This window comes from Gorilla gorilla, chromosome 2 (genome assembly GCF_029281585.2).
Source record: "Gorilla gorilla gorilla isolate KB3781 chromosome 2, NHGRI_mGorGor1-v2.1_pri, whole genome shotgun sequence".
NCBI lineage: Eukaryota > Metazoa > Chordata > Mammalia > Primates > Hominidae > Gorilla > Gorilla gorilla.
This window is the reverse complement of record NC_086017.1, coordinates 127,999,844-128,008,194: the sequence shown is the minus strand read 5'-3', so window position 1 is coordinate 128,008,194 and position 8,351 is coordinate 127,999,844. Positions and strand designations below refer to the sequence as shown.

General features: G+C 37.4%; 1 long non-coding RNA gene across 2 annotated transcripts; it reads right to left on the bottom strand.

Moving 5' to 3' along the window:
- Positions 1 to 2,107: 2,107 nt before the first annotated feature.
- Positions 2,108 to 6,910, bottom strand: LOC129532342 (uncharacterized). 2 transcript variants are annotated; one of them, XR_010132697.1, is made up of 3 exons: positions 4,912 to 6,910; positions 4,043 to 4,106; positions 2,108 to 2,422 (listed from the first exon to the last, which is right to left on the bottom strand). It is a non-coding gene; the product is annotated as an uncharacterized lncRNA (long non-coding RNA). The 2 variants fall into 2 exon arrangements; XR_008678038.2 differs by lacking the exon at positions 2,108 to 2,422 and adding an exon at positions 2,436 to 2,610.
- Positions 6,911 to 8,351: the final 1,441 nt, after the last annotated feature.

Sequence of the window (8,351 nt, the reverse complement as noted above, 5' to 3'; positions counted from 1 at the left end):
TATAGAAAATCAAGGAGATTTTCTGATCAGAAATAAGAGAAAAGAGGATATAAGTTTCTATGAGAAATCTCTTTACATGCATCCAGTCAGTGTTTGGTCCATAGTCTGCATGCGAGCATTTGTTGAAAGATTGCATCTGCTGGTTGTGCTTGTTCTGGCCTTTCCCCTGAAGCCTGGGGGGACTCTGTAATGTCTTAAGGCAGTGTGTAGTAACCACATGAATTTTCTCAGTGCCAAGTCTTCCAAAGTGTAGCTAGAAAAGACAAATAAAAGAGCAGGCCCAGCTGTTGATAAAAACCAAGAGAGTGGAACTGATATGAAAGTTCTAATTAGCCTGAATCCTTGAAATTATGACAAGAAGTCAATCAGGACCTACAATGTAAGCCAGGTGAAGAAGTAGAGCCTGCAGTTTTAACATTCATATGAACAAGTTAACCAGATCTTCATGATAAAATGGGAAAGGTCTGGAGACGAAAACAAGGGAGCTTAGCTCCAGCTCTGGCACTGACACGAAGTTGCTGAGTTACCCTCGGGTAGGTCACTGCACTTCTCTAGTCCTTACATTCCTCATCTGTTTGACTCTTAAGCTCTTATCCAGTGTAACCATTGTATGATCTTACAATCTGAGACACAAGTTCAAGTATAGAGCAAAAAGAGACTAGGCCATTCTCAGGAAAATCAAAGATCAGAAACACAGGACAGGCTTGGAGACCTAAATACTCTAGGCCAAGGGAGAGGGGGGACCATAAGGGTCCAAGTAGAAGGGGGTCAAAATACAGGCAGAAATTCTAGAGCAAGAAAACTAGGTTCAAACTGACACTGTTACTGAACTACCCCTTCTGAGAATGGCGCTTTTTAGTAATACTTTCTCAGGACCAGAGTCCCTGTTAGGGAGAGAAGGAGACCAACCCAACAGAGACAGATCTGCAAATGGGGTATGCGTGTAGGGTGAAAGAACAGCAGGAATAAAATTCCTGTTGTTACCATCTGACCTGGCCCAAAGAGGGTAAGATATTATCTCTTAATGACATGGCCAATTTTCCTCAAAAACTTTGAACTACCAAGTCCAAAATTTGGGCTACCAAGAAGTTTTGTATTTCAACAACCTGTGACCAGATTCTTTTAAAAAGCATTCTTTTGTGGAACACTGCATCTGCTTAAATTACAAATGTAGATTTTTGTAACTGTATAGGCCTGCTTAAAGCATATGTAATTTGAACTATCTATAATGGAAACTAATTAAACCAACAATATGATAGAGGAGTTTATTCATTTATTTGTTTATTCAAGAAATACTAATTGAGTATCTGTGATTTTCTGGGGCACTATATTAGACCTGAGGTTAGAAAGATGAATCATATTGAGCCTCTGTCTTCAAGGATTTCATGGTCTAGTAGGGAAGATAGATGTATAAATAGATAAATTGCAATACAATGTGGTAAGTGCTTTAATAGAGATAAGGAATGATTAATATAAATGAAAAGCAAATTAAGCACATTAAGCTCTTCTCAAAAGAGGGGAAATTTGTTCATGTAAAATATTATTATAAAACTGTATTATTCTTCAATTCCCTAAATGATATTTGAAGATAATGTCTTCTCTTTTCTCTTCTAGGCCCCATTAGGTTTCATTTTTACTCCATGGGGGTGGGTGTGCACATGTAGGCACATGCACAGGTAGACTTTGTTCTGTCATTTTGCCTCTAATTCCCATAAAAGTGTCAACAATTTTTGTGATTAATATAGGAACTATCATTAAAAGAAGCAAATTGTAAGACAGCAAAGTTTTCTTCCCCCCTCCCCAGCCCCCACAAACCCTAGCCCTCTTTTGAGCAATTAGAACATATTAATGGAAATAAGAAGTAGAGCAGGGAATAGAGATGTAGAAGTGAGATAGGAGAGTTCCCTGGCCCCGTTCATGGAACTTGCGACAGGGGTGTGGCCGAGTGGCTGTTTACTCGGCCATGTGCTCAAAACCCTTGTGGGAGCAGGAGCACACAGGCAAGTGGGTGCCAGGGCCGGGGCGAGCACTTTTGAGCTTCAGCCCCACAGTAGCATCTAAGGGTGTGTTACAATTAATGCTCTTTCAGCGGTTGCTGCCCGTGGACAGCTAAATGTGAAACAGCTCAGTGGAGAGTCAGGGTGACAGCCTTTTACACCCTGCCCTCTTGGTACCCGGGTCCTTGTCTGGTGTCCAGGAAGAATCAGGTCACACGGACTGCAAGGATGGTGAATGCAGAGGTTTTATTGTGTGATGGAGGCGGCTCTCAGTGGGATGCGGAGCTGGAAGGGGATGGAGTGTGAAAATAATCTTCCCCCGGAGTTCGGCTGTCCCTGGCCAAACTTCTTTCCCACCGTCCAGCTTCCTCTTCGACATTCAGACACTTCTTTTCTCTGCTTCTCTGCTGCACTGCTCTGCTCCCCTGCCAGTGGATTTGGGGAGATTATGGGTACAGGATGGGGGCATGGTGGGCCAGGGTGGTTTTGGAAAAAGCAACATCCGGGCAGGAAAACAAGGATGTGAAGTTCTCATTTAGGGCTGTAGGCCCAGGCTGGTGGGTGGGGTCTTTACCGGCGAACCGCCCTCTTCTACTCGGTATTTCCCTGCCTCCTTTCCGTATCAGAAGGAATGAAAGAAAGAATATTAATACAATGGTAGCTAATATTTATTGAGTTTTTACTATGTGCTAGATACTGCTTTAAGTCCTTTACCTGTTTTCATTCCTTAAGTGCTAATGACAACTCATGAGGTAAATCTATTATTATTTCCTCCTATTGATTAGAAAGCTGAGGCACACACACAGGTTAATTAAACTGCCCAAGGTCACAACACCGGGAAATGCAGAGCCACAAACTGAACCCAAGCTGCCAGACTCTGGAGTCCATAATTTGACAACTGCACTGGGCTATGTTAAAAAAATGTTCCTTCTCACATTTTTTTCTTAGAAAATTCTGAAGTGATGTTCCTATTAAATATGTATTAATAGAATGGGATACAGCTAGCAGGAGAAGGAAATGAAAGAAAAGGCACACTGTAACATCTGGCTTCCTCCTCTGTAGTTTCTGTTTTGTTGCCTTATCTTGAGGGTAGCATAAATCATGACTAAAGAATTTTTAAGAACATTAAATTTCTGCTTGATATCTATGCTTTGTTGTTGTTTAGTTTTGGGGGTTTTTTGTAGAAATCTTTCTACCTACCATCCCCCACCAAGCATAAGAGGTAAAAGATTTATACTTTTATATTCTATGAGAAAAATACAATTAATTGAGACCCTCTAGTCACCTTAAGAAAGATTACCATGTGCTTAATTGTATTTTATTCTGTTCAAGTTCATTTCCTCCATAATCACAAATATTAATTAAACCATTGCATTGTCCCCTCTTTATGTATGAGGAAAACTAAGGCACCGGGCAGTTAGCCTCCCATCATACGGAGATTGTTGTCAGTTTGAAGTGAAAGGAGAATGAAATAGATGGATCCTGACTAATACCTGATTGCTCTAGTTCAAGAAATAGTTCTTCCCTTTAGCTTGCAGTTAAGGAATTAGGACTTGGGAATTAAGAAAACTGAACATATGCACGTATCTGAGATCCTTTTGCATGCACCTCTGTCATGTTACTGGATTTTTCTGATAAATATGCAGCTCTCTCTGCCTGGGTTCTTCTGCTCTTGGCCTCTTATCCAGATGTTAGAATACTTATGCCCTGACTCCCAGGCACTGATGTTTTCTTGGTCATTAGTTTCTAGCAGCTGCCTGAAAACCATGATGCCACTGTGCGCTGTGGTTTGACCCTGACAGGTATTGTTTTTTAATACTGAAAAATGCCTTAGAAATCATCCAGTCACTTCTGCCTCTATTTGATCAAGGGAAAAGCTGAAGTCAGAGAATCTGCCTCCTCGAGTGGATCTCTTTACCTAGTTCTCCCCAAGTGCTAATGGTAATTACAGGAAAACTACAGGCAGACCATCGGGAGGTGTCTGGGCTACCCCCTTTCCCCTTGCATCTTCTTCTAATACCAAATGTCATGAGGGTGTTTCCTACCTTGAAAGTCCTGCTAATGATAACATCCTACTAGGTAATGGCAATTCCAAGAATTTTAGAACACCTGGAACCGAGAAAACAACAGCAAGGCAGGCAAATGTGTGTGTGTGTATACATACACACACATAAATATAACATGTATTTTATACAGAGCACATAAATATAGTTTATACATAAATATGAAAAGATATTTTACAAATATTATGTGTACCCTATTAGTTAAGCATCAAATGTGTGGGTATACATACAGAACAGGGCTAAATAAGCAGCATTGGTCTTCCTAGACTAAATAATTGCTAAAGCTAACAGACAGCTGTTGGTAACTACTCTCCCAGCTGTAACAGCCATAAAACACACAAGGCATCATTGCATTAACCTTTGCACTTCAAGCAAATGAATTATAGCTTAGACTTCTCAGACATTCCATTAGGCCTATGTGCTAATGGATTAGACTCATTCTGCTTCAACTCCTAGATCTGTGGATCCAGCTCTAATGTCCAGTCAACAAAGAGGCTCATCCTAGCTCCTATCTCCTTTAAGGTGGTGGCTTCAAGACAATAGTAATGCTTATCAAGGTATATTGCAATTATAGTTGCAAGTCACTTCCTAGAAACTGTCTTTTCACCAGTTTAAGCCTAGCATATATTTGACAATGTTGCTAGCAGCCTACACTGTAGTTATGTCTTTATGCATGGTATCATTCAATAAGACTAATTTTAATATCATAAATTAGCTGAGAATAATTGTTCCATTCCTTTACTACCCTTATTATCTGCATAGGTTTTGTCTATTTTAGAGCTGAATTTCAACCAAAGGAACGAAAAAGCCTAATAGTAAATATTAGATATTTCTATAAATAAGTCACTTACCAATTTACTTGGGTTTAATGTGATTCTTGTTTGCTACGTTTTACACAAATTTAGCAGATGTTAATGCTTTAGATTCCATTTCCCAGCCACCCACATGAGTTGCAGTTAAACAAATGAAGTTTATTTAAACAGTCTGAATTGTTTATATCCAGAGATTCATCCTAACTAATTCAACAGTTTAATTTACAAGACAATAGATTATTCTCTCCAAATAAGGGATTGCTATATGCTGAGTTGGCACAACACTCAGAACATCCTAACCATGTCGCCTGTAGTATAGATCCATTCCGAATGTGCTTGTTGCTACCACAGTCAACCATCATGTTACCTAGGCAACTTGGGATGCTCTGCTTTCAAAGAAAACCAGAACACTTTAAAAGGAAAATGAGACAGTTTTTAAAAATTTAGTTTGGAGACTCTTTTTATCTGAATAGCCATATCTTTGAGAGATCTTCCTGAAAAGCAGCCTGTTGTTAGCTGATGTGACCACGTTATTGAGTACTAAATCTATATTTCTAGAGGGGTGTGTGTGTGTCTATATTTGGATTTCTAAAAGTAATCATTCAGACACTATGATTTATCTGTGTATAATTTTAATCTTCTTCCCTGGTTGTTTAAAACTCAATTTTTTTTAACTTAGTGAAAACCAAATTTAGTTATGTAAAATATGTTTTTCTTCAATTCTGAGACTTACATACTGCAAACTTTTCAAGAAAAAGTTAATTTAGTTTTGGAAGGAATGCTTTCTCTAATGAGGGCTGTGTTCATTACACGGGAAGATTCTAGGAAAAAGAAAAAAAAAGATTTGAAAGCAAAAGAAAGTATTTTATATTTGTTTTGTTTTGTTTAGACATTTAAAAAATATCTGTTTAATAGAAAACATTTTTGTGGATGAGTTTTTATTACAAAACATTACACTCCCCTTTTGTAGAAATAAAAAAGGTGGCAAAGGTACATTTCAGCTGTGAGAGATTTTCCCTTTGTTGGAATCTGTAAAACACATTATAATCACGTTGCTGCATCTAGCTACTTTCTATGGAGAACTGGTGTCAAAAAGGGTCAAAAAGTGCAGCAAGGGCTTCCCTTTCTTCCATCCTTTAGGGGCAGTATTTCTATTAAAAATTTTGAAATTGTTAGAATTTTTTAAAAATCTCAGGCAAAATACATTATTGGCGTTTTTTGAGGCTATGTTCAACTTTGACCACTAGGACTTTTCTGTGTAAGCTTCCCTCATCTCAGCTCTCTTTTTCTGGTTATTTGTTAACACTATTTGGTGTGAGACTAACTTCTTTAGTGATACAGTCCCAATCGTCTTTCCCTCTACCCCAGGCAGAGACAGACACTTCCTCTCCTCGGCTCCCAGGGCACCTTTTCTCTCCCCTGCTATATCACTTCACCATTTGTGTTGTTTCTGATTTAATGCTCATCTGTCTCTCCAGACTCTGTGCATACTGAGGAATGGCTTTTTTGCCTTTGTATCCACATGCTTATAGTGGTATATAACAGGCTGTCAAATTGAGAGTTCCAATATGTGTTTGACGAATAAATGAAAAAAGTTAATGATTTCATATGTTAGGACCACTTTGAAATCTAATTCTGTCATCCATTCAGTTTGGTGTTACCTACAGATTTCAAAAGCATTCTTTCTTTGTTTACATTCAGCCCATTGATACGTAGAGACGTAGACATGGACATTGATGTATATATACATATACATATGTATGTATCGATATAGACATAGATGTTCTATGGCACATCTTGGAAAACATACCTTCAGTGTGTATTTCACCATTAAGCAATGTAATTTTTTAGGGGGAGAAAGGTGTTAAATGTTTCAATTAATTTGACATCTATGAGTCATGAGTGACAGTGAACTAGTATCCAGACTATAATCTCTTTGTATTTCCTGTATACTTTATCACATGATTGAGTGAAAAAAAGATAAAAAATATCTAAAGACTTCAGATTTGCTGCTTTATGGAAAACAAAAATAAGTTTAGTTGCATCACTAGAAATAAATTCTTAGTAAACTCACATAACCAATCTATCTTCCAGTTCATTTTAGAATTTGGCTAGAAATCATCATTAAGTTCGCTGATCCTTAATTTTTCCCATTTCTTAAAATTGAGATTTTTGTCCCACGTTAATCTCTATGATTTAGTGCCCATTCTTCTCCATTCTTGCAATAAAGTCTTTCTGGACGTGGAAATTTGAAGACATTTAAATTGCCCAGATAATAATTTACTACCAACTCATCTGCCAGAACTTTAATTTGTTTTTACAATGTTTATTCTACCCTTTCTACTGGGAAGATTTAGTTTCTTGCTAGCGAAAATGGATGAAACCCAGGAGTTAAAAATCTTGGCTTCCCTTTTTCTTTTGTTGCTGGGTCACTATCTTCGCTAAGCTACAAGATTTTCTGAATAAACCTTAAAAATATAAGCCCTATTTCTTATTGATTTCAGGACATTTTACCAACCTGAAGCTTCTTGCCTTAAGCTTTCTTGACACTCTGTTTACATGTTCAAAGCACATATGATATCTGTCTTCATATCTTTCTTTTCATCTTTTATTGCATGACTTTAAAAATATGATCAAGAGAGTTTCATGTGAATTGCATTAATCATACTCTTTTCTGGAAATAATGATTCAAAGTTAATTTCTACAATTTCTCATCTTCGTTGGCTCCAATTATTTAAAACAATTATGATTTTTGGGTGAGTGGAATACTCTATGCTAAATATCCTATACAAGATTAACTTTCTTGGGAACTTAGTTTGTGTGTGAGTACAGCTTTACCTCTGATAGAAACAGGGGGGCAGTTATTCAGGATGCTCCCTTTTTAGGTTCCTCAGTTTTTAATGAATGTTAATGTGTCTCTCAACTGTCCTACTTGTTACACCCTATACAACCTCATACATATGTAGAAACAGAAAAAACTTCCCCTCCTTTAATGGAATGTAAGTTCAAACTCATTGTCCCTGGATAGCTTTAGAGGTTCAACAGAGAGAGGTAATCATTTCACAATGGATCAAACTACAGAATATTTCTGTAACTGATTTTTATTTTGATATAATATCAGGTCCTATAAGGGACATCACAAGACAAGAAACATTCTTATAAAACTGATCGTTTCACTTATTCTTTGTACATATATTGTTGAGATTGTTGTCATAGTTGTATGTCCCCACTATAAATGACTTTTGTATTATGTATCTGGATGAGCTACTATTTTCCTGAAAGGCTTGTAACTAATCCTGCTTTCTCCTTAAAGAAAATGAAAATAAAAATTTGTGACTTCATCTGTAAAGTATGTTATATAGGAATTCATGCCACGCATTTTGGTATTAACTTCACTTTGGGCTTATAGTCACCCTTACTTGCTATGTCTGTATCTTTGCAAATCACCACAAATTCTTTTTGTAATGAGGAAAGTTATA